At 44.5% G+C, this 25,574-nt stretch overlaps 1 long non-coding RNA gene across 1 annotated transcript in view; it reads left to right on the top strand.

Moving 5' to 3' along the window:
• Window positions 1–25,574, top strand: part of LOC108389329 (uncharacterized) — a 39,744-nt gene that overhangs the window by 2,656 nt on the left and 11,514 nt on the right. The window contains exons 3-7 of the long non-coding RNA XR_012125533.1: window positions 969–1,385; window positions 2,978–3,011; window positions 7,927–8,043; window positions 17,726–17,776; window positions 18,117–25,304. This is a non-coding gene — a long non-coding RNA (uncharacterized lncRNA). The remainder of the gene's footprint in view (window positions 1–968; window positions 1,386–2,977; window positions 3,012–7,926; window positions 8,044–17,725; window positions 17,777–18,116; window positions 25,305–25,574) is intronic.

The following is a 25,574-nucleotide window of genomic DNA, read 5'->3' as shown; positions in this document are numbered from 1 at the left end:
ACGGTTCACAGCACACTCTGCAGCCAGAGCGCCTGGGCTGGACTGTGGCTGGACTGTGGGCGAGCTGTGTGACCTTGGGGAGATTAATCTGTTTGCACCTTAGTTTCATCCTCTATTAAACGGAGCTAATAATAGTACCTGTCTGGGAAATCTGTTGTAAGGATTCAGTTAATCAGTATGCATACAGTACTTAGAACGCAAAAGGCTGTGCACGTGTTGGCTATTCGGTGCTGTCATGGTACCGGTACGACCAGTAGCCGCTTTCTGCCAGGAGAGAGGAAGGATGGGGGCGAGAGTGGGTCTGGGAGAGGGGCTGGCTGGCTGGCCGCTGCCGCCGGCTGGAGGTGTAGTCTGCGTGGGCGGGGTGAGCCATGGGGTGTCTCGGGTCCAGGGGGTGGCAGTGCTTTCTGCTGCCTTCCTGACCCACCCAGTGCCTCTTGGTCCCTTGGTACATGCCAGGTTTTGAGATGCGAATGAGTATAGAGACTGAGTGGTCTCAAAGCCTAAGGAATTCACAGTTTAGTGAGAGACTCTGATGCGTAAACCATACGAGAGACTGTCAAGAATGCATTAGGTTTTCTGTAGGTAAAAATGGGTTAGTGGCTCAAAGAGGGTGCAGTGTTGAGTGCGACAGAAAGTGACCAAAAGCCGATGTTGAGGGTGGATAAAGTTTATCCACACGTGATAGCATGAAATAGTAAGTACCAACATGCACAGTTACCACTCCAGTTAATGGACGAGGTAATCCACAGGCCCTTTTCAAGAGTCAGAGCAACAAAGAAACCTCCTGCCCTTCGCTAAGAGATGTGGGAAGTGTCACTTCTGTGTCACAAGGTCGTGGGTTTTTCTATTTGACTTCTCAATAAAACCCTGAAATATATCATTAAGCCACACCACCTCTCTAGGATTAAGTCATATGACTTCTGAAATATTCCTTTCTTCCACCTTCCCATTTTTTAACTCTCTAGCTTAGACAACTGGCAAGATAAAAATGAACATTAACATGAAATGTTGAGAACAGCCAAGAAAAGGCTATCACCGTCCTTCCCTCCAACACAGCGCGACACAAGGAGGTCCCCACACCGCCCCGCTGTGGTGTCACATGTCACGGGCGACGTCGTTCTGGCATTTTTATGTTGTGCCTCCTCTTGACATTGTAGACGTGGGAAGGGGGAGCTGACGTCTCCCTGGATGCTTACTGAAGATTCAAACGGACACTGCGGGGATCCCGCAGTCAGCAGTGGGGCCCAGCCCAGAAACGCCGCAGACGGGTGCTGGAAGCTGCCAGACCCCCACCCTGCAGCTTCTCACTGTGGGATGCCGGAAAAGTTACTGGACTTCTGTAAAGCGGACATGAATTCTTATTTTCCAACGTTTCTGGGAGAGTAAGTAAAATAATTAGAATACCTACCACGCTATAGGTAATACATGTTTCTCAAATGAATAAGCACAAAATATGGTTCTTTTCATTCTGTACCTATTTCAACATGCCTTCTAAGCTTTTCATTTCAGTAGTAACTGTATTTGTTTACAAACCATAAGTCAGGTGACCTAACATTTCTTAACTTGAGAAATGTGTGACTCACAGCTGTGGAGGCTGAACGTCAGAGGTCAGGCGGAGAGCCACAGCTGCCCCCCACCCCTGAGGCCGTGAGGGGCGGGGTGGTGCCAGGCCCCCTCCAGGCCCAGGCTGGCTTCTCCCTGGGTCTTCATAGGCCTTCCTCTATGCGTGGCTGCTTCTGGATCTTAAATTTCCCCTTTTTAAAGGACACCATCATCTCAGCTTAGATTAGCTAATTATATCTGCAGCTATTTCCAAAGAATGTCACATTCTGGGGGTTCAGACTTCAACAAACACATTTGGGTGGGGAACATAATCCAACCCAAAAGAGTAATGGGGGCTTTGTGCCATAATCCAAGGAACATGCAGATATAGACAATGAATGGCCTCCTTCCCAGCCCAGCCCCGCTCTGCTTTCAGCTTTTTGGAGTGTGCCCTTCCCTGTGTCTTCCTGTGCCCGCTCACACTGACACACACATGCCACATATTATATAGGCTCGTATTTAGCACACACACAGTCCTTTCATAAAAATTCGATCATAAAGCACATTATTTAGCCCCTTGCTTTTTTCACTTGGCAGTATATCATGGTTATTTTGCTAAGTCAGTTAATAGAGACCTGTAAATACTTGTATAATATTCTACAGTATAAAGAAATAATGACCTATCCATACTTGTCCTCTTGGTGGCTTTTCAGGGCATTTCCAGGATTTGGGGTGTCGGTTTTTTAAATGCAACAATACATAGTTTCACTCAGCTTTATCCTTAAAGCTGGCACTTTTATTTATGTAAGATTCCTACAAGTGACATTTCTAGCTTAAAGATGCACACTTTTATTTGCTGTTACCAGGTGACTTTCTAGTGTTTTCGCAATGCCCACATTCGCCAACAGTGCCTGAGAAGGGTCAGTTCTCCCCACACTTTTGCCAATGTAGATTTGATCTGTGTCTTAAAATTTCTGCTTGACACATAACAAGTACCTGTTTGGTTAGTAAATGCATCTGTGACTACCAGTGAGGCACAGAATCTTGTCCAGTATTAGTGGCCGCTGTGTCCTTCATCGGAGAATTGCTGGGTCCCCTTGTGTACCTGTTATCTTGTGATATGTGATATTCCTTGTTTTTTATCCATTTGCAGAAGTACTGTACATATAGAAAATTAACATCTTCTCATATATGTGCAGTTCTGTCCCAGTCCATCATTTGTCCTTCAACTTTGTAATGGTACCTTTTGCCATTCAGAAATTTTAGGGTCTTATGGAGTTAGGTCTATCCATTTTTTTTTATTGCTTTGCAAATTTTTCTGTCTTGTTCATAGATGTCCCTACCCTACCCACTAGATTCATAATCTCCTTAATATAACCTAATAGTCTCCTTGTACTTACTGTGCATTACAAATCTTTTTTTTTTCTTCCAGGTGAATGTTCCATTACATTGACACTGTGAAAAAGGTAATTCTTCCCTTCCTCACTACAGGGAAATATCAGCGTCACCGTACACTGAGTTCTCATGGAAAGAACACTTCATCGGTTTCTGTGCTCTGTTCTGTTTGACCAGTTTGTTCCTGAGCCAATATCCGTATTATCTTGATGGCAGCAGCCATATAGTCATTTAACATCTGGTATGGCAAGTCCCCCTTCACTACTTATTGTCTTTCATAATTTTCATGACATTTATACACTTTTTCTTCCATATTAACTTTTTTTGAAGTATATAGTTGATACACATTATTATATTGGCTTCAGGTGTACAACACAGTGATTTGATGACTGTATACATTACTGAATGCTCACCACGGCAGGTAGTTACCATCTGTACAAAGATATTACAATATATTGTCGATTCCCTCTGCTTTACTTTATATCCCCGTGACTAATTTATTTATGATGGGAAGTTTCCATACTAACTTTAGAATTATTTTGACCAGTTAAAAACAATAGTAACAATGGAACTCTAACCCAGATTGCTTTACATTTATGTACATATTTGGGGCTATTACAATTTTTCTTACCCAGGAGTCATGCCCATCAGTTACGTGAGTTTGTTTTGAGACCTGCATCTGAGAAAAGTTCTGCAACATGCTCAAGGCCTTTCCTGTCTCTCTGGTACAAATTACACAACATTGACCGCCTGCTTCATTCCTATTGGGAAGGAAGGTGATAAATTAAAATACTGAGGTTCCTCTGAACTGCACGGCAGCCTAACCATTTATAAGGCTGCCAGATGCAGGCAGAGCTTGGCCAAGCCTGACACCAGTTTATAAGCAAATTGTTAGCTTTTATCCCAGTAAATGGTTTCTTTTGTTTAAAAGACCTAGATAGAGTAAGAATGAGAATAAACTTACACTTAATAAGTACCTGGAAGATTCCTGGCTCAAACTTGTCTTTGCTAAGTTGGAGTTCTGGCATTACAGCTTCAATTTTTGGTATAAAAACTTCTTCTGAAATGTAAGTACCCCTTTAAAGATTACTGCACATATTAGTGTGAATCGGTGGAGTTGCTACTCTTTAAACAGCCAGCTATAGTCTCTGTTGCAGTAAAGTTTTGGTCTTGGGTCATGGTTCATGGAGATGAGGATGGTACGGAAAAGGGCACCACCTCAGAGCAGCCTGGATGAATAGAAAGCTGGAGGCAGGCAGGAGCCTGGGAGGGTGGTGGACGGGCCAGCGGACAGCCTGAAGGGACCCAGGAGCTGGGAGATGGGGCAGAGTAAGAGGTGAGGGGCAGACCTCACCAGCTACATGGAAAGTGTGACTCAAATGAGTTCTTAAACATTCCTCAGTGTAACAGCCGGCTATCGGGCACGCACCATCTGAATCCTGTTGATTTCACACGTCTCCACCCTGTTTTTGTTCTTGACAGAACAAAATCAGATTCTGCTCCTCTTATTAAATCAAAGTGGTGATAATATGCCTAAATATATTACTCACTGTGCTTTGTGCATTATGCATCTTTAAACTATTGGGTCAAAGACATGCTTATAATGTTTCCTCAGAAGAAATTGATGGGCAGGACACAAACTGATGAGAGAATAATTTTCATTATAGAGAGAAGTAATGTCACATTATTACTCCAGATTGTAGGATGAAATATCAGTCAAGTATTCATTAACTTACTATGAAGATTGGCATCTATTTCAAAGTTGCCATACATGGATATAATAGATTTACTTAAAACATTCTCAGATAAAGGGGAGGTTATTTTTAAATGTGATACAAAATGTCCATTATTTAGGAGTTTATGTATCTCAATACTCTGCACTAAAATGAAGCAATATTTTAATACAAGGAGGTGTCCAGAGCAAATATATGTTATTTGCAATGGACATTTGCCTCCACTGAGTAAACAAAAAAACACCCCTGTAGGAATGGAATTTTGTGAAAGTGGTGTTGGAGCAGAAGTTGCAGGTTCTGTGTACTGTATACAGAACATGATCTGTTACTCTGCTGGGATATCACACATGGTGCAGAAGATGCAGGTAAGATGACTCAAGAACGGGCTTTATGGAACTGCAAAAACCCACCAAACGCAAAGCATTCTGCTCTCACAGACCCAGGGTGCTTCACTGGGGCGCCAATGCAAGGACCGTAAATGCCAACATCAAAATTCACATTCAGTAGAAAACCTCACTGAGGAAGCTTCTTGCAGTTTTCTGTAATATAATCATACCATCTCTAAATCAATTTGTTTTTGTGAATTTAATTTATTTAGTTTACAAGCTTGTTTACTGGGCATAGATGCTAGTTTCGTTTTTGTTCATCTAATGGATTCAAAACATTCTGGACTCAGGGGTTCCCTAAGCGCTCAGCTTGGGGGTGATCCCTTCCCACTCATGCCCGCCTCGCACTGGATGCGGAAAAAACAAGGCAGGAAAGTGCAAATCCCGGGATCTCTTTTAACCATTAAGTCACCCTTTCCTCTCCATAGAACTTGCATTAAACACACTGAAGCATAGTATGAGCAACAGAAAAAAAATGGAAAAGAGCTCCTTAGATGAATGAAACTTAAATTTAAAACTAAACAAAATTACATCCTCCTAGAGCAAAGCAAATGCACACTCATCCTGGAATAAGAGACCCCAAGGCATGTGTTTCCGGTGGAAGGCTGTCACTGGTGGGGAGTGACCCCTTTAAATATTTAGTAAAGAGTCTCCATGGAAAAAAGAAAGCCAAAGAAAGTATTAGCACGCATTTAGTAAAGAATTGGGTTGGCGCGATATAACTGCATGACTACACTCTGGTGTAAGAGTGCAGGCATGTAATTTGCACCCCACTTGATGCCAAGCTCTGCGCTTAAATCAGAAATAAAGGTTGCATGTTACAAAGGCATCTCTCAAAGTGACCCGAAAAATGGAATACTACCTTCAAAAGTATAAAATATGATTTTTTCTTAAAACTAAAAGGTTTATGTAATTGTAAGTTATAATTATATAAATATATATATATATATATATATTATAATTTGTGTTTTAAAGTCACACAAATGAGGAGTAGGTGTATATATCTATAAAGGCTGTTCTAATTCTTACATCCCGAGACTCTCAGAATCCCTGGTCTAGAATCATCTTTGCTAACATTACAGAAAATCAGAAAATGTTTTTTCTGTACTCTCAGCCCTGAAAAGAAAATTGTGGGGTGCCATTAAACCGCAGCGCCTCCCATCCATTTTTTAAAACGACTCAGCCTTCTTATTTGAAATAGCTCAGAATTACAAAAGACCAAATTCCTCACTGTTTCACCCACACAATTCCCACTGCCTTTTTGTAAGTTGTATGAAGCCCATCTGAAGCTACATACATCCAATTGGAATATGATATGAGTTTAGCTTACTTCCAATTAATATTTATTTGGTGTTAAAGAAATTTCTGTGAAAATGAATTCTAATCAGTGGGTTTTTACTGCTTGACTGTCTACCACTGATGGAGCCCTTAGCATGTGGCAGGCCCCATCTGAGGACCCGGCTGTGCCCAAATGAACAGGATACAGTCTTCTGCATTTCAAAACTAAGAACTGATAGAGGAGTAATTTTTTAGCTCTAACCTATGAAGATATTTATTTGCACATCCTCCATGTAGATTTCACAAGAAAACGTAAAAGGATATCATCGCAATTATTGATGAAATTTGGCAACTGTTAAACTCTCCAACTTGTTTAATCCACCTCTTAGGGACTCAGGGGTCAGTGCACACTTTCAACATCTCGAGTAACATGACTTCTATCAAATTACATTATTTAGACCACACCACTCTCATTGTATGATTCTTTAAAAATGGAGATGACGTGATTTAATAATTCTTTAAAGGCAGAGAGCACAGATGGATTCCAATTCTTTCACCCCCATCTCTTCTTTCTCAGCAAACTTTGGACACGTAGCACATAGCTGGAGGAGGCACCCCAGGTTGGCGCTCTGAGCTGGGGGCCCCCAGCCACCACGCTTCCTCAGCCTGCGCTCTCCAGCCTCCTAGCCCCAGACTAGCCACATGCCGTCCATGCCCTGTGCATGCAATCATTTCATTTCTATTTAAACCTTTCAATATCATCTTAAAACCATCAGTCCAAAATCCAGACTTGTGGGGATGGCATTTGGGGGCCTCTGTGATTCAGCCTTTCCTCAGCTCCCTCTACGCCAGCTTCATGAAGTCCCGGAAATCTAACTGCCTCTTTCCTCCTGGTCTTGGCATTAGTTCGGCCTCTCTACCTGGAATTCCCTCCTTGCCTTCTGCTCCCCTGTTCTCACTCACCTTCATGTGTCCTTCCACATGCTGCTTAGCTGTCTTCTTCTCCAGAACCTTCTCTGATTGTCAGAAGGTCAAGTGACTATCACAGAGGTTTCATGCCCATCAAAAATTGTCCCATAGAAACGTGTGCTCCCCCATCCTGACATTCTTTGGTGGCCACCTGTTCAGCTATCCGTTCCCTCAATTATAAAGGCAGGGGTCAGCTTTGTTCACCTTTGCATCTTCAATCCAGGACACACAGGAGGTGCGCAGTGGACAGATACCGAATAAAGAACTGAAGGGTCAATATGCCCTTCCTGCAGTGAAGCCTCGAGGTGGTGACTCACATCAGCACGCAGTTCTAAGCCACCAAACGGGACATTCATGGAGGGAGGGCAGCCCGCACAGGAGATTCTCTTGCTATAAATAATGCAAATGGAAATCTGTGTGAGGACAACTGCTTAAGACGTTTTCTTTTGGCTAAGTGTTAAGATATCAATTTGCCTCTGGTTTTTAATTTACTGATGACCAGGGCAATACCACAGATCCGAGAAGGGATGGAGGAGTCGTAAGCCATGTCCCTTTGCCCCAAAGGACACTCGTGGGAGGCTGACTAACGACCAACCGCCCATTGTCTGATCCCCTTTCAGGTCTGTCCGCGGGCCCACTGCCCTCCCCAGATGACACCGCCAGCATCCCCCAGAGGGAACACATCTCTGCACGTGACTATCCAGAATTACTTTCATTGCGCACGTTACACAAGGCAGGTCAGTACAAGGGGGTCAAGACCCAGTCGCGAAAAGGAGTCTGGTCACGGCGCCTCCATCACCCGACTGGGCGCCCCTACTCCTGCCCGCACGCGCAGCCGGGGTTCCATCCTCATCCTCGAAACTTCCGTTTTCCTTCGTTTGTGCGCTGCTACTGCTTCTAACAGGTATAACTTTAAAAAGAAACCAAATTCAGCAAATGTCAAAGAATATTTCACACTGATTAAAATGAAGGGGATCAGTAACCAGTTCCCAGAAACTATTTCTGCTTTTGGTGACAGGTCTCCACTGGTGAGAGCGATTCCTCTAGCTGGCTAGGATTTTCATGTAAATGCTGAAAACGAAGCAGGGGAAAATATGCTGAAAATGAAAACTTAAAAGACTTTTGAAGTGCTCAAAATAACGATACACAACATTTCCCACTGGGGGTGAGGAATCTCACCAGCCAAGCAGTATAGGTATCTTGACAGTGTCTGTTTCATTCTCACGCTTCAGCAAAATGTCTGCATAAAGTAACCCCATCTCCTGCAGTCAGGTGGCATCGCTGGGAAGAGGGATGCATCGCTGACTCGAGGGCAGTCTCCTCCTTCCAGATTTGATCAGCATTTTTCACTTCTCTCCCCTTAGCCGCAGGATAATAAATGGCATACATAAAGTCGGCCTGAGATACTGTAAGATCATGTGACTTGTAAATCAGCAAAGAGCAATTAGATAAAAGTTGATCCAAGGGTTTGAGCATGTTTTATAGCATTTGGAGCTATAACGACGGGAAAAGGCGCTGAGCTCAGCACCTCAGTCCCACCGGTGCACCTCTCGGTGTGTGATTCGGGGCAAAGCCACAGAGGATGATGTGCCAACATCCCCCCACCCCCCTCCATTCACTGGGCTGGGCAGTGAAAATACAAAGCTGGCTAGGTGAGGGCTCCTGAGAAGTGTCTGATTCTAGGTTTCCTTACCTGTACAATGGGGCTTTCTTCATGAGGGTTAAATAAAGTACATTTTGTAAATGGCCAGGAACCAAGCAGATGTTAAATGTGATTATAATAACTAAAAATAATGATAAAAATGTGTCATGTTTAGAGGACCTCATTAAAATATATTTACTTTACTTTTTAAAAATCTTGTTTCTTAGAAATAAATTCAAATTTACAGAAAAGTCGCACCTTTAAGAATAGCCATCAACCCAGATCACCTATTTCTAACATTTTGCCCCATTTGCTCACTCTCTCTCTTTCCTTTTCTCTTAATACTTTTTTTCCCTGAACCATTTAAAGTCACATGCATCACGGCCCGTTGCTCCAAGACATTTCAGTGTTTCCTAAGACTAGAGGTGTTTGCTTCCATCACCATAGTATTTTCAACTTTAGTAAACTTACGGTTGACACAGTACTTTGTCTCATTTGTGTCCATATTCCAATTTTGTCAGATGACCCAGTGGCGGTTTATGGCATGTCCTGCCTCCCCCAGGGTGGGCTTCAGCCGATCAGCTATTGCTCTCAGTTGTGTGCCTATTTAGCCTCCTTTAATCTGGACCGTTTTGATACTCTTTTTATCTTTTATGATGTTGAGAGTTAAGAATGCAGTCCTCCTTTAAAAAAAAAAATAGAACCTTCCGTATTCTTCAGTTGTTTTGTTTTTCAATGATTACTTTCCATGCATCACCTGGAGTTGCCATTCCTACCACCGGGAGCCCGGGAGCCATCCCTGCCTGTAAAAACATAACGTGCGCATGGAACGGAACTGGCCCCAAGGGTGGTGTCGTGGGGGACCCTCCCTGCCCTCCCGGCCCTATTTCTCGCCCTTGCTCTTCGGTGGTCCCCTGGGCCCTTGGGCTGGGGCCCCCAAGGCGGTGTCCCGTCCCGCTGTCTGTGCAGAGCTGGTCATGGCCCGCCCCGGTCTGCTCCCCTCATTCCCACGGGGACCATCAGGAGGCGCTGAGGTCCTGGCAGCCCCACAAGAGGCACCGTCAGTTTTTGCTGTGGGTTTTAAATTGTCCTCCATTCATTCTCCTGCCGCATCCGCCACCTTCCTGGCCGTTGCTCCCGACCAGACAGCAGACTCCCCCCAGTTGCCCACCTGAGTTTTCAGCAGATGACTTCCAACCTTATTTCACTTGAACCTCCCATCAAGTGTGTTCAGCAGGACACGTCACATTCTGCGGACACCAGCCTCTGAGACAGAGGTTCAGACACCATACGTGATTTTCCCCACAGCCAGGTGCTTAGAGATGACCGATCAGGCTGCAGTTCCAAGGCTTCCACACAGTTTGATGCCTCCGTACGGTCCCTTCGTGCCTCCGGGTGATGTGGAGCCCCCGGCATGGCGCCAAGAACCCCGTACGCGGGTGCTCATCGGCCTTCCTGTTATGGAAAATGGTAGAGGTGTTTTTAAAGCACATTTAGGACAGACGGTGCTTAGGATTTTGCTTAAGTGATACTTGGCAAACATACAGAATACACTTGTTGTAGCACCCATTTAGCAAGTTTGAAAGAAACTCAGAGCTCTGATAAATTTTCCATACTTAACTCATCAAAAGTAATCTGAGCTCTCAAGAGCAATAGTTTTTAAGAGAAGAACATTTTGCAAGGCTACTAACCTACAAATACACATCAAACAACAGGCAGGAAAAGAATCTAAAATGCCCAACTTTCTTATTAAAAGCGTAACACATGCTCTGTAAAGAGAATTTAGAAATTCACGAAATTTAAAAAGGGATGAACATTAACCACCTAAAAAATGTGGAACTAAGAGATTGACTCCTAAGTGGCTTGAATGTGGCCATGCTGGTCGTTCACAGCCCTCGACCAGATCTTGGATCTCCTGGCTGGTAGTTTTTGTGAGTTATTTATGAATCCAAATACAAAAAAAAAAAATCCAATCCTCTCATATAAAACAAAAAAGTGCACTTACTTAAATTATATAGTAAAAATAGATTTTTAGAAAAAGCAAATATGAAATTAAGCAAATGCTTTTCTTAAAGAAAGAAAATTCATTATATGGAGGCTTTACTGAGGAAAATGCAGGTGAGATACGTTTAGCCTCCGGTGAGTAAGAAGGAGGGAGGTGTGTGGGAGTGGGGCGGGGGGTTGTGTTGTTCCTCCAGGGATTTTCTTAGACTGCGATTCAGCGAAAATTTGGGTGCTCGTGACGACGGCACCCATTTCAGGCTGACTTCTGTATATGCTGCAAGGTTGGAGTCGAGGTCCTTTTTTGTGTGTATGGATGTCCAGTTGCTCCTGCACCGTTTGTTTGATGTTCTGGATAATCATGTATGAGATTAACTCCAGAACATCCCGAATGAAAACTGCACACAGGTGACATGCATATTGTATTGCATGTGTGAGCGTTCTTCTCCTAGCTGGAGACTTCTCTAGGAAATAGAGTTAATGTTTCAGAAGTTCACCCAGAGATGAGGAACTTTAAAATGAGATATAAGCAGCCACGTTATTGTGCTTTGTAAATCAGCTCTCACTAGGAATTTTCTTAAGGAAATCATAGGTCGGTGTTAAAGAGAGTAAGATTTGAAGACGCGTAAGTGCAACAATGGCTGGAACTCATCAAACACCCGAGGTGTAAGACTGTAAAACCTGCAGGTCTGTGAACGAGCTGGTCAGAGATGCTCCGCTTCGCAACGCGCCCGTTCGTGCAGTTGAACTGTTCAAAGACCGTCCGCGGGGTGGCGCCGTGGCGCCGCTGCAGGAAGGCGCCTGTGGCTCCGCGGGGAGGCCCGCCGACCGACCGCGGGATCCTCCAACGCGTGGCTGCGCCACGCAACGTGCCAGCAGCAGACAGTCGCCTGCGCGGCGCTGCGGGCGGGGAAGGAAAGAGGCGCGGGCACGTTGTTCAGGCAGGGCCAGAATGGCGGGATTTAAGAGGCCTTGCCGGGCAGGTTGAGCCAGTGGATGGTGGGAAGCAGCCGGCCTTTTATCTACATTCTTAGAAATGTCTCGCCGGGTTTTTTCCTCCCTTCTTATGACTTGATTCTGAGCATGAAAATGGACACGTCAGCCCACAGGGAAGCCCAGGTTGGGCTTCATTGCCTGGTAGTAAAGGTTGGGCACCTGCCCTGCTCTCCTTGTTGGGCACATCCGTCACCCCGTCACCGGATGGAAGGACTGGGCAGGACTGAGCCTCAGTGGCGGGCGGCAGGTCCGGATGAGGCTGCGGGTGAGGACAGAGGCAGAGGTTAGCTGAGGCCCCCGTGCGGGAAGAGCGCTGCGCACCCATCACGCTGCCCAGGCCGGGGTGGAGTGACGCCTGTCCTCCGGGGAGGTCTGCCAGGTAAGGAGAATCCTCAGGAAATGGATTGCTGCTCGGCGCTTCAACCCACCTGTGCAGACGTGACAAAGGAGTTAAAGAGCTCAGCGGGCAAGTTCGGCTCATCAGGGACCGCGCACTGGGAAGAGGACAGCACCTGCTAATCGAGGACCACGCACATGCCTCACTTTTGCACAGATTCTCTCCAGCATAGAAGAAAAGCTACTCTCAACGTATGGCTGCCCTCTGGAATTATTCTGGCATTCTCCTTTCTCATCTGCAGGCTAAAGAGAAAGATGCTACCAGGACACATCGAGGAAGAAAAAGAAAGAAACGTTTTTAAAATGAACCTTTATGTTATAGTGGACAAAGCACGGGACCAAAACATAAGAAGACTTAGCTTAGAATTCTGGTTCTTCCGCTTTTGAATAGTGGGATTAAGGACAAGTCATTTGGCTTTTTGGAAATGCCATTTATGCCTCCATAAAATAGGGGACTAGTAATTGACAGGTCTGCTGTAATGAAGAGACAATGTAATAGGTGATTTTTGAAAAATTTGCTTGTGGCCATAATTTGCACTGCAAAACTGTCTCCTCCAAATTCCCACAAAGGAACCCCACAAATCCTCAAGTCTATAGCAAATTGGGATAAATACACATGATCACAAAACGCAGCTTCAGGAGAGACCCACCCAGGTATGAGACGAAAGCCACCTGGGAATGGGGGATTCCTGGCTGGTCTGCCCCAGAAGGAAGACGCGCTCCAAGCACGAGCCGGCAGACTGGAGGGAGAGGGAGGGAGGTGAGAGCAGGCCCACAAGGGGGACGGGGCAGGGGGACACCCTTCTGTGGCCCCACGTTCCTGTCCTTGGGGAGTGGGCTTCTCTAAGCTGACATCCTGGGCTCTGCCTCTCAACTCCGCCAGCAGAAAAGTGGAGAACACCTGACTGGTGAGCCTGGGCTGGGACACGGGACAAGCCTAAGCTCACCTCTCCGCGTCCTTCTCCCGTGGGCCCTGCCTGCCGAGAGCCGGGATTCTGGGCCACTTTGTCTCATAGAGCTCGTGGGGCACATGGCGAAAGTGGGCTTTCTGGCACCGAATTCCAGGTTTAGACCCACATATTCCACAGATGCTAGGAAATCGCAGGCCTACCCCCCAGAATCCAAGTCCCCATTTACAGAGCTGAGCTTCCCCATGGCCAGCCCGATCTGCCATGGAACACGCTTAGACAGTTCTGGGACTGTCACTGGTGTTCACTGCTGCGATGTTCTGATCCCTCTATAGGCAAAGCATAGGTGACATATCCAGTTACAAAATAGAATGCAATGCTTTAAATCTTGATGGTGAAACCTTCATAAGATTGTGTATCAGGGATACCTTAATGAAAAAAAACAACCTGCTATGGCACCAAAAAAAAAATTTTTTTTTGATGGTGTAAAAGTGGGATTATTGACCGGTAGTGGGATTCAGAGGAGAGAGTTGGTGTTATGTACTGTATACTGTGTCCCCCCAAATCCGTATGTTGCAATCCTCACCCCCAGTGTGAATGTTATGAGGCGGGGCCTTGGGAGGTAGCTGGGTCATGAGGGTGGAGCCTCCGTGAAAGGGTCAGTGCCCTTCTATCAGAGACCCTAGAGCCTCTGGGCTGCGCTCTGCCCTGTGGGGACATGGCGAGGAGGTGGCCCTCTGCAAACCAGGAAGTGGGCCATCTCCAGACACCAACTCAGACCTTGGATCTTGGACTTTCTAGCCTCCAAAATGATAAGAAATAAATTTCTGTTGCTTAAGCCACCCAGTCAGTGGTACCTGGTTATAGCCCCAAACTAAAACATCATGATCTTTAAAAACCATACATTTCTAATCATTCCCCTGCTTAATGCCTCCATGGCTTCCCCCCTCACCGGGAATAAAATCCAAACTTTTTGCAGTGGTCTCCCAAGCCCTGTGGGGTCGGCCTCTGCTGTTCTCCTGTCTCATCTGAGCGCACTTGGCCTTCTGAGGAAAAGCCCCACTGCTCAGGCCTTCTGACGGCTCCTAAAACAGGGGAGCTTTTCCACTGCCGTCCTACCTGCCGGGAGTTTCCCTCCGTCTTCATTCTTCTCATGCTTTAAGCCCCAGCATAAACGTCACCTGGACAGACAGCCACCACCGAATCCCCCATGGTTTCATGTGCGGCAGCCTGTTCTGCTCCCCAGCCTCCTGAATAGGGCATAGTGATTATCTTAGGTGGTCGTGGGCCTGCTTGGTTTGTGTGGTTTGTCTTCTTCTAACTTACCGAAATATAATTGACATATTCCTTTGCGCAAGTTTAAGGTATACAGCCTGTAGATTTGAAACACGTATATTGCAGAACGATTACTCCAGTAAGGCTGGCTGACACCTGCACCTGATACAGTTACCATTTCTTTTTCGTGGGAGAACATTTCCTATCTGCTGTCCCAGCAACTTCCCAGTGTACAGGACAGTGTCAACTGCAGTCACCGCGCCACACAGTAGGTCTCCGGGACTTACTCATCTTGTAGCCGCGAGCTTGTGCCCTCTGATCAGCGCCTCCTCATTTCCCCTGACCCCCCTTACTCTCCAACCTCCCTCTGCTCCATTTCTATGAGCCTGGCTTCTGTGGAGCCCACTTGTAAGCCGCATCAAACAGTATCTGTCTTCGCATTAGTGTGATGCCCTCCGGGTCCATCTCTGTTGCTACAAATGGCATAGAAATGGCCCAATAGTCTTCGTGTGTGTGTGTGTGTGTGTGTGTGTGGTGTGAACAATGCCGTAAGGAACATAGGGGTGCAGCTACCACTTCGAGATCCTGAATTCATTTCCTTTTAATATATTTCCGGTCTCTCTCCCTGAAATGAAAACTCCCTGAAGACAGGGACCTTGTCTGCCTCGTGTTGTTTTGTGAGCAGAGTGCCCAGAATGGTGCCTCACTTCATAAATATTTGTTGGTCAGCAAAAGGAATGAAAGATTATTGAGTCATAGTTTATCTAAGTTATTGGGAGATACAGAGAATCTGGGGGTTCAAGGGGACTCCTGAAGTTCTCTGTAGGGACGAGGGCACAGTGCATTCACGGTAAGGAGAATTCTGGAGTCTGGGTGCCCACAACCTGCAGTGCGCCTGCCCCCTCGCGCAGTAGGGGTACCAGGATTTGTGTTATGCCTCCTTCTATTTTATCCTTTCCTAGTTTTAATTTTTGTGCAAATGTGGATAACATATTGCTTTTAAATATATAAATTCTAAATAAATAGTAAACATAAAGAGAGGCAAGCTCCAAATTATTCTTACTAAAGGCCTGTGTGACCAGGAACAGTGAGACCTGTACCAGACCGCATGAGGGGGACCCCCGTGTGCACAGAGGCTGGAACACCAGGCAGGCGAGGCCGCGGGAACCTTACATGTGGTACGGAGGACGTTTAGGCTGTGTTATTGAGTCCATGACAAGCTAGCGAAAATGGGGATTTTTCACTTCTTCTTGGGAGAATGCCTCTTTTAAATTAGTGAGTTTTTAAATTCCTTTAATTTTTTGAGAAATTAGAAGAAAAAGATTCAAAATGTCATATAAAAACTGTCACTGCTACCCAGACTTAACAAACACTAACATTTTGTCACACTGGTGAGGACTTTTCTAAAGAAAGGAAGCATGGTGGGTAAATGGAGGCCTGTGTGCTGCCCCGTCCGGGTACCTTCCTCTCTCCTTCAAGACCCTGTCTGCAAACAGCATCCAGCTCTTCTCAACATCCTTGCCGATAAATCAGCTGAACTGCTCCCTAGCATCCCACTGTGTGACTGACCACTTACTTGTGCATTCCGCTACCGATGGACACTTGGATTAGTTCACATATTTTTGCTGTTACTAGCAGGTTTTAGTAAAACACCTTTTATCAGATTTAAGGAGATTCTTTATATGTGTAACCTTATAGGACTTTTATAAGTGAATATTAAATGTCATCAAATATTTTATTATGATTATCTACTGTATAATTTTACTTCTTCAGTCAGTGTATTAAATTACTTGGATAGATTTCCCAATACTAAACTATTGATGATTTATAAGAGTGACTCAACACTGAACATAATTACTATTTTTAAATACTGCTGCCTGGATTTAATGGGCTAATAATTCATTTCATAATTTTGCATCTATGTCTATAAAGGAGATTTGTCAATAAGCATATTGCTTAGTGTTGGTGTATAAGATCATGCGAGACATATACAAGTTGAAAATCTTCCCCTTTATTCTCTCTTGTCTGAGAAAGTTTATCTATTCCTTGGAGTTTTTGTGCAACTCATCTTTTGTTATCTCAACATGTTCTTGGAAGAGTAGATTTGTGAAAACAGATATAATTTATTTAGTGATTTTTTCCTTTATTTGGGGTTTCTATTTCATCTGAGTTTGTTTTAATATTTATATTATTTCCCATAAATTTGTCTTTTGTTTAAATTTTTCAATTATTGTTAAAAATATTGGCTGGTCTCTATGATTCTATATATTTACATTTACAATATTTGTGCTTACGTCTCTATTGTTCCTATAATTATGTCCCTGAGTTCCTATTGCAGCTGTTAAGGACTGCTTTTTACTTTTTTGGTAAGTTTTCCTAAGGACACATATTTTTTATCTGTCTTTTCAAATAGGTTTTGAGTTTGTTAATTGTCACTGCGGTGACTTGTTTCCTTTCCATTTGTGTTCTTATTATTAGAACCTCTTAAATTGTTTTCTGCAAGATTCTTACTGCTTCATGTTTATAGTATTTTGAGTTTAATCATGAAATTACTTACTGAAAATAATTTCAATTGTTTATAAGAAAATACACCAAAGTATAAACTGTTTTCTAAATATTATGGCTGCATAGTATAAATTTTGAAATGTATTTTTTTTGGCTCAGTCTTAAATATTGTATTATTTCCTTTGTGGTTTTGTCTTTAACCTGTGAATTATTTGGGAGTGTTGGGTATTTTTTTAACTATCATTTTCTGGTTACTGATTTAATTACATGATAGTTAAAAAATATGGTCTGTGTGATAATAACTCCTTAGAATTTGCTGAAACATTCTCTGTGACCTAATACATGCCCAATTTTTATAAATGTTCTCTCTGTGCTTGAAAAGAATGTATATTGTTTATATCCTAGGCAAAAGGTTTTGTGTGTGTGTGCATGTCTAAGATAAACTCACAATTTAGTAGACCAAATATTATTTATCCTTACAAATTCTTGTTGTCCATTCTGTCTTTGACCAAGTTTTTCTGAATTATTCAACCATGATTGTGGCTTTTTGCATTTATCTTTGTGGTTTGCGTGGTTTTGCTTTTTATAGTCCATTTATATTTAGTTTGAGTTGTGCTGTGTCAGAACATACTTAAGCTCTTATTGTATATTTTGTGTTTACTGGATTTCATTCCTGATTTTCTTTCTTTTACTCAGCAGGTAAAATTTCGTCTGATGGGAGTTATACATTCTATTTTTATTCTTCTTGTGAGTAACTATACTTATTTTTCTGTAAATTTCTGAAGCTTATGAATGCTGTTTTTCCCTGCAAAACACAAGTACTTTAACATACCCTCTTTCCTCTGATCTCATCAGCCCTACCCTTTTGCTGAATTGTAATAATAACAGCATCTAGACTTTTAGATGTCATCAAGGGTTGTTCAATACTTTTCTAAAATTTGGCTTTGTAGGTGAAAAACAGACTTTACTAAATTATCAAATTACTCTTACTACTCAAATATTTCTGTATTAAATGAATGTGGAAGAATTATACATTCTGTGTTTGAATTGGAATTTGACAGGGACTCTTCTTCAATCCGTCTGCCAGGCTTCAAGAGCAAAACTTGGGATCCAAGGAGCCACAATTAAGGAAAATTGTATTGAAAGTGCTGAGTATGCAGATTAAAAGGCCATACCACATTCTAGACAGAATTAATGAAATTAAACCACCAAGTATTCTGGGAAGTTTTCTGAACTAGAAGAATAATGAAAAATTTCTACAGCCTTTCAGACAAAAAAAGAATTGGTTCCCAACAAAGGAGAGAAATCAGCCTCACCTCGGACTTTTCATGTGGGACTCTGATGCAGCAAGACAATACATCAAAAGTTGCAAATTGCAAAGGGGAAGAATGTGTGAGACTCAGGGACATTAACACACTGATCAGCTGCTGGTCATTTACCTAAGCTGCAGATACCTTTTCTCAGATATGTAAGGACTTAGCATGTACTCCACCCTGGAGATAAAGTAATCAAAATTAAGAATGGGAAATATGCTATATAAAAAAATTCAGTTGAACACATGAAAAGCAATTAAAAACAATTTATTCTAAATAATCTTGGAAAATGTGGTTACAAAGTCAAGGCATATAGAAAAATAATCCAAAAGAGAAGGTTCATAAAAACTATGATGTAATAAATATAATCCAGACCCTGCATTATAGCAACAAATCGGGGAATGTTTAGTGGGCTGTGGAAGGGGGAGACCTAAGCCCATGCAGTGGTCCCTCCCCAAGCCCAAGAGGAACCTTAAGGTAAATTCCAGGACTTTTCATCCCCTTCAGATCATAATGCGTATGTCAAATAATGACCAAAATTGAACTATTCAAACATCATCCCCTTTCCCAACACAGGCCTTTTCCAAAGGGACCCCACTGGCTTCTCTCTCCTGGTACTGCTGTTGCTCCAACATCTAAGCTAGTTTTTCGACTCAATTATGTTGGAATCTTGAGAAAGAGGAAAGGAAATCAACAGAGAAAGAACCAACCCCATGAATGAATCCGAAGGGACACCAGCGAATGAAAATGAACTTGTTCGATGCTACGTTCCACGGTCATACTCGTTCAGCGGACGTGACAGTCTTGCAAGTGTGCTCCGCCCCGTTCCTGTCACGCCTCCAGCACCGGGAACTGCCCGGCACACCGGGGACTTGGCAAATGTTTGTGAGGAGAGAGCGTGTAAGCACAGAGGCGGATGATGCAAGCAAGAGGTGCACGGAAACAAAATGACAGAGGCTGAAGTAAAAGGTGGACCAAGATTTTCCGGCCAAGTGCAAATGAAAATAAAGCAGAGGAAGCAGGACAGATCGTATGAAAGAGAATCCACGTCAAAAAGAAAGAGTATAAAAGGCATCCATCCACAGTGAAAACGTACCATTGACCTGTAAGCACTAAATAATTGTAAAATATAGACAGTAATGATTATTGAAAATGGAAGCAGGAACTGTGTATTCCAGAAGACTTTACAATTTTTAGCCTTTGTCAGATCAAGTGTACAAAAAAAATCAACGACATAAAGACTTGTAAATATAGGGGGGAAAGGAAGCGTATTAAAAAAATACAAAGCTCCTTGTGTCTTTGGCACATTTATAAAAAGTGAGAGTGTACCAGCTCCACAGCTTGGCCTGCTCACCCACCATTCCAATCCTCACTCCCTGCCACAGAGGCCGGAACCCTGAAGAGGATCCTATCCGCAGGCGCCCTCTGCCCGTCGGTTCCGCGCTGGCCAGGGGCGCCTGCACAGACGGGCTGGGGCCTAGGCCGCCCCCTGGCCGCCCTTCCCAACGCCGGAACCAAATGCAGAAGGTCCCCGGCACCCTCTCTCGCGTACCAGCCGAACAGGGGGAGGGAAAGAGTTCGCTCTTCACGGTTCCTGCGGGTCCTGTTGTGCATTTGTTCCAGGACGCAGGACGGCCGCTTGCCCACAAGCCCCCTCACTGGGTTTCCTGCGCCCACTGCTGCCCACGATGCTGACTTACACGGCTGCAAAGAGAACACCAGTAACACAGCGGCCCTAACCTGCACGGGCCACGTCCTCTCAGTGCAAGTCAACAAAACTAGAAGTAACTAATGAGAGTTTTAAAAGCAATTCTAAAATGTGTTTCTTATTTTTTATATTTCTTGTTATAATTATATTAATGAAATTCTGTGCCTCCTTTGTAAAATATTAGGACACATACATTTTCAAATAAGAATGCAAACATACTAGTTGGACAAAAATAAAATGAAGGTATTCAATTAAGTGTTGCGATATAATAATTAAATTTTATCTCAAGATAAAAAATTGTCTGGATCACAGTACACATTCAATAAAAGTGCTGAATAAATTAATAATTCCACTGAAGGCAAATGCATAAGCTTAATTTTTGTTATTAAAATTTTAAATGAAAGTAAACTATACAACTCCAGCTGAAAGAGATAAACAGCAATTATCTAATAAATAAAATCCCTACGTAAAGCAGGGAGAAAAATAAAGATAAGCAGAAATTAATCAATTTTGAAAATTAAATGATGTTCTTGACAAAAAAATGTAATAGATAAACTTCTGATAAATCTAATCTAGAAAAGTAGAAAATCACAAAAAAACAAAAATAGAGGCAAAAAAAAGACTCATAATAGCTACACAGGAGAGTAATGATAGCAGAGGACTATTTATAATTCCCTGCCTATAAAATTCAGTCTTATAATGGACAATTTTCTGTGAATATATAAGTTTAATAAAATTGACTTAAGGTCAACAAAAATCTGAGTAGATTAATAATCATCAGTAACCAAGAAATGAGAAGTCATCAAATCATTATTTTAAAAAATGAAAGGCTTTCAGTCAGTTCTGTCAAACTTTCAAGAAAATATGACCCTCTGTGCTCTAAAAAATTATTGAAGAACAAAGCAAAACACGAAATTGGTGTTGAACTTTATCAAGCACCTTTTCCACTATCCGTCAATGTTATTTTGTGCCTGATTCTATTGATTCAGTTTATAGTGCAATAAAAATTTAATAAGACATCACTGTTGCAGTGTCATGATAGAGAAATCTTTTCTGTACTGTTGAATGCAGTTTGCTGGCCCCACAGAACAGAAGAGTAACGAGTCCACTCCGGAAGGTTCTGAGGACATTTGTATGACATGTGAAAATGCTTCTGAAATCATGCTGTTTTCTTTATTTCCTCTAATAGGTTGAAAATGATACATCTTTACTCTTCTAGAATAGCATTTCCCCACCTCACGTTCCACCCTGTCTGGAATCCTGCTGCCACCCTGACTTCTGAGGTTTTCCCCAAGATGGTCTGTTGGTGGCCAGCCATCTGCGAGATGGTCTGTTGGTGGCCGGCCATCTCCGGGCGTCTCTTAGCTGCTCTGCCACTAGTTTGAAGACATTAAAGGAGAAAGTGATGAAGCCATTTTGGTCACATACATTTCACCAGTTTGAAATGTTGGATTAATAATGATTTTCACAGAAATCCCATCACAGTCTAATAACCATTGTGTTCCTAACAGTTGTGCAAGTATTGGGAGGACATCTTGGCTAATATTAATAGCATGAAGCTTTTATCAGTGAACTTGTTTTCTTATTATTTGCGTATTTTCCCATTCCATCAATTAAAAGACTGCATGCAAAGGAGTGGACACGTTAGACTTCTTTTCTCTCCAACACACTGGGCAGCTGGCCGCAAGCCCTTCTGCCTCCAGATTAAAGTTATGACAACTTCTACGTGTGTTCTACTCAAGGAAATAAGCAGTTTCCATGTTATTTTCCTATTTGCATGTTGTTTACAGCTGGTATAGCTGTGTTTTGCTTTTCTGTCGCAACTTAAGTTCAGCAAAATGGATCAGTGGGTCAGGAGTGTTACATTAAAGAGTAAGAGCAGTAACTGGCAAGCCGATTCAAAGATGTGTATGGAAATACAGAGAATCTGGAAGAGTTAAATTTGTCTTAATAAAGGGTAGAATTTATTTTGTGAATTTTAAAAACTATGTTTTATGATTTTTGAATGGTTTGTGTGGTACATATAGTATCTTAAATACCCTGACCCTGTCCCTTTTAGGATTGAAATGTAGAGAAAATAAGATACCGGATTTTTAATAAGACAGCAAATAGCACAATGATAGAGCATTTGACCCTTTACCACTACTTGATCATTTTCTTCACTTGTCCAAAAAGAGATGGGTCTGGTTAAAAAATCACATCCAAATGTTGCAACTCTCTGTCTCCTCTGATTAAAAGAGGGGCCCAGCTTCCAGCACGGCAGAGAACACTGCTGGCCGGCCTGGGAGTTCCTGGTGCGTCTGGGGTCCTAGCCCTGGGCCGCGTCCCCCACGGCCTGTCAGAGCACTGCAGGAGAACATGCAAAAATCTCTATTTCCTTCCTCTCTTGTCCCCCTAATTGTTGCTCCAGATGATTCCAATTCCCTCTCCAGACCCCACAGCTCATCACCAGGAATTTCACTCACTTTGGGAAAAAGTTGTCACAGCTTTAATCTGGAGGCAACCAGCTTGCTTATTACCAGCTGCTTGGAGAGAAAAAAGGGCCAGGTTAATCAGATACAATTAATTATCCTGATCTTTGGCCCAAACACCCTCCTTTGCTCTTTGCACTGGTTGGTCCTGAGCAGGAGTACATCTGAGCTTCAAGGAAGGAGGCTGACTTGTGCGAGGCCGCCCAGCGGGGAGGCAGAGGGGCCTGCAGAAAGGAGGACATTGACAATAAGCAAGGGAAGAGAGAAATGACTGGCAAAGCAAGTTTCCTGGGAAGGGAAGGCTTGAGAAAACCCGTAGAACAGGAATAGCGGCACTTTTTCTTCTGTTAAATGGAGAGAAGATGGGAAAGCAGAGAGCAAGGACAGCCTTAGATGAATTATCACAGTGCCTGTGGGTGACAGCGACTCAAATACCCATCGGATTCAAGAGATGTTGACCAGTGACGCTAACTGCCTGGCCCTGGTGAACAAGAAAAGGTGTCACTGAAACATTGTATGTAGCCATCAGCCGCACGGAAATTAAGGTAGCTGTTTAGGGCCGAACACCAGACTGGGTAGGCCACGCCCTGCACCTAATGGAGAACGGCATGCCCAGCACCTATTCTTTCCATCACGATGGTCACCAAATGCACCTTGTTAATCAGCGTACGAGCACCAGCCTGCGCCCCCAGCGTGAATCTTTGCCCACCTTCCAACATTTCTAACAGACTGAAGAAGGAAGGTAACAGGATTGAGCTCTGAAGTGGCGGGCTCGGGGCCAAACACCCTGATACGTTGTCGTTCCACTTACTTCCTCACAACAGCACTTCTGAAAAAGGGACTCAGAGAAATTAAGTACTTTAACAAGGTCGTGGGGCTAGAAAATAGAGCTGGGCTTCCAATTCGGATTTTCCTCACTTAAAAGCCCACTTCATGTGCCACAATGCAAAAAACAAAAAAGCTAAACAAAAAAAACCAAATTAATCTCCAGTAAACTAATTTCATACTAGACAGATGCCACCGAGGTACCTAAGAGACAGTGTCCAGCAGAAAAACAACCCCGTGTGATCTCTTTTCTGTGGCTCTGTGACGTGGTGAGACCTGTGGCACTGCCAGAAACCTGACAGCCTGTGGCTGGGGCAGGACTTCTTCCTCTCTAGACTTGCTCTCTTTTGGTGAGAAAACCATTTTAAAATGCCTCCTGTTTCTCTCCCTCTGAATTTGAGGTCCTCTACTTTTTTCTGTTGTCAAAACTCCCCCAAACCTATTATTTTATTAGGTCATTGGGTACGATTCATGTGCCTCCTGGGAAGAGCGACTGTAGGACGGGAGCGGCAGGACTCCGAGCCAGGGGCGGGCTGAGCTTGCCCTCGAGGTCCACCTGCTGCCCCCCTATTGCCTGTTATGCTCCCGCCCCGCCGCTCCCCATGCTGTTCCCCAGGGTTCCGGGCCCAGGTTTACATTACACGGTGAGCACTCAGCCCAGACATGCCATGCTTTCCACAGCATGGGCATAGCCTGCTGTGTCAGCTCCTGGGATGCCCCCTTCCAGTGCACCCCCTAGGAAGCCCGAATGACCCGTGTGGGTCAGTCACAGCCTCGGAAACAAGGGTATCCTTGCTCGGGTCACTTCCAAGTTCAGGTTGTTCGCAGGGCAAAGCAGTGTGTGTTCTAAGTCCCAGTAGCCTGGCAGTAAGCTCGCATTTCCCTTCACTTAGCCTTCACTGTGTTCTAACTTTCCGTGGCTGGTAAGCCTACCAGCCTATGATCTGCCCAGTGTAACAGGGGCTTCCTCCCACGGGACGGGCAAACAGGTACAGGCAGAGATGCGATCTCCCTGTATCAGTCGGACACGCTGGGCGACACTGTGGTAACAAGTGAGCCCAAGTCTCAGTAGCTCACAGTGAAGGTCTAGGTCTCACGTTGCATGTCCGTTCCGGTCCAGCCTCAGCTCTGCCCCATGTCACTGTGGGGGCCCCGGACAGGCCCCTCAGCTGCCTCTTTGGCCTGTTGATCCCTCGGTCACTTTGAGTGAAAGTGACTGGAGAAACAGCCTTGTCAGGAGGAGGACACTGACCCTCGTCCGTCCCGCTGAAGCCAGGAACCAAATGCCCCAGTGAAAGGTGCTGTCCGCCCCCGGAGGCTGGAAGGCATCCCACCCCCAGAGATGCGGCATCATCACCGATTCACTGCCCAGCGCTGTTTAGAATTCCTTACTAAGTGAGGCTTTCAAATGTAAATTTCCTTTGTCCTGTCAATTCCTCACAGATTATTTCTTCTTCTAAAATGCATAAAAACTTCCTGCCTTGGCCATTTCTGCGGCCTTGATTTCACTATTGGGCCTTTATGTGTAATTAAACTTTGTGTGTTTTTTTTTTCTCCTGTTAATCTGTCTCATGTCAATTTGCTTCTTAGACGTGCTGGAAGAACCTTAAGGGCAGAGGAAAATTTTTCGTCGCGGTCACTCCAGGACCCCGGCTCACGGAGCGGCCTCCCCGGGGAGCAGCGGGTCTGGGCGGAGAGAACTACAAACGCGACGGGGCGCGGCCCGTTCGTAGGTTTCTGTTCCCACGTCATCCGCAAAGCGGTGACCGTCCGGCCGCCCCCGACGACAGCGAGCGAATGGGAATCCTCCTTCGGGAGGCAGCGGCCGTGGGGGCGGGCAGACACTGAACCTGACGGAGGCCTGCACGCCGACGTCGCGTTGGAGGGAGGGAGCCCCCCGCGGAGCCCAGGTCCCAGGCGGCCGGAGATGCGGCTCATTCTCCCGCTGCGGCGCCGCGGTGAGTGCAGCTGCTCCAGCCTTGACAGGTGGCACTGGGGTCCCAGCGGCTGCCCGGGGAGTCAGCACTGCTCCTGGCCTCTAATTCCTGGGTGTGTGACCCCAGCCCCCAAGGGGGCCGACCTCCACCCCTGCCCAGCCCTGGGCAGCCAGCTAGAGAAGCTCCTCCACCAGGGGCCAGACTTGGGTCAGGGAAGGTCACTCTCCGGAGTCACTTCTTTTTACAGCCTGTCAGAGACCAAATTAGATCACCTGGAAGGAACACATGATG

This window comes from Manis javanica, chromosome 15 (genome assembly GCF_040802235.1).
Source record: "Manis javanica isolate MJ-LG chromosome 15, MJ_LKY, whole genome shotgun sequence".
NCBI classification, from domain to species: Eukaryota; Metazoa; Chordata; class Mammalia; order Pholidota; family Manidae; genus Manis; species Manis javanica.
This window is presented reverse-complemented; position numbering and strand designations above follow the sequence as displayed.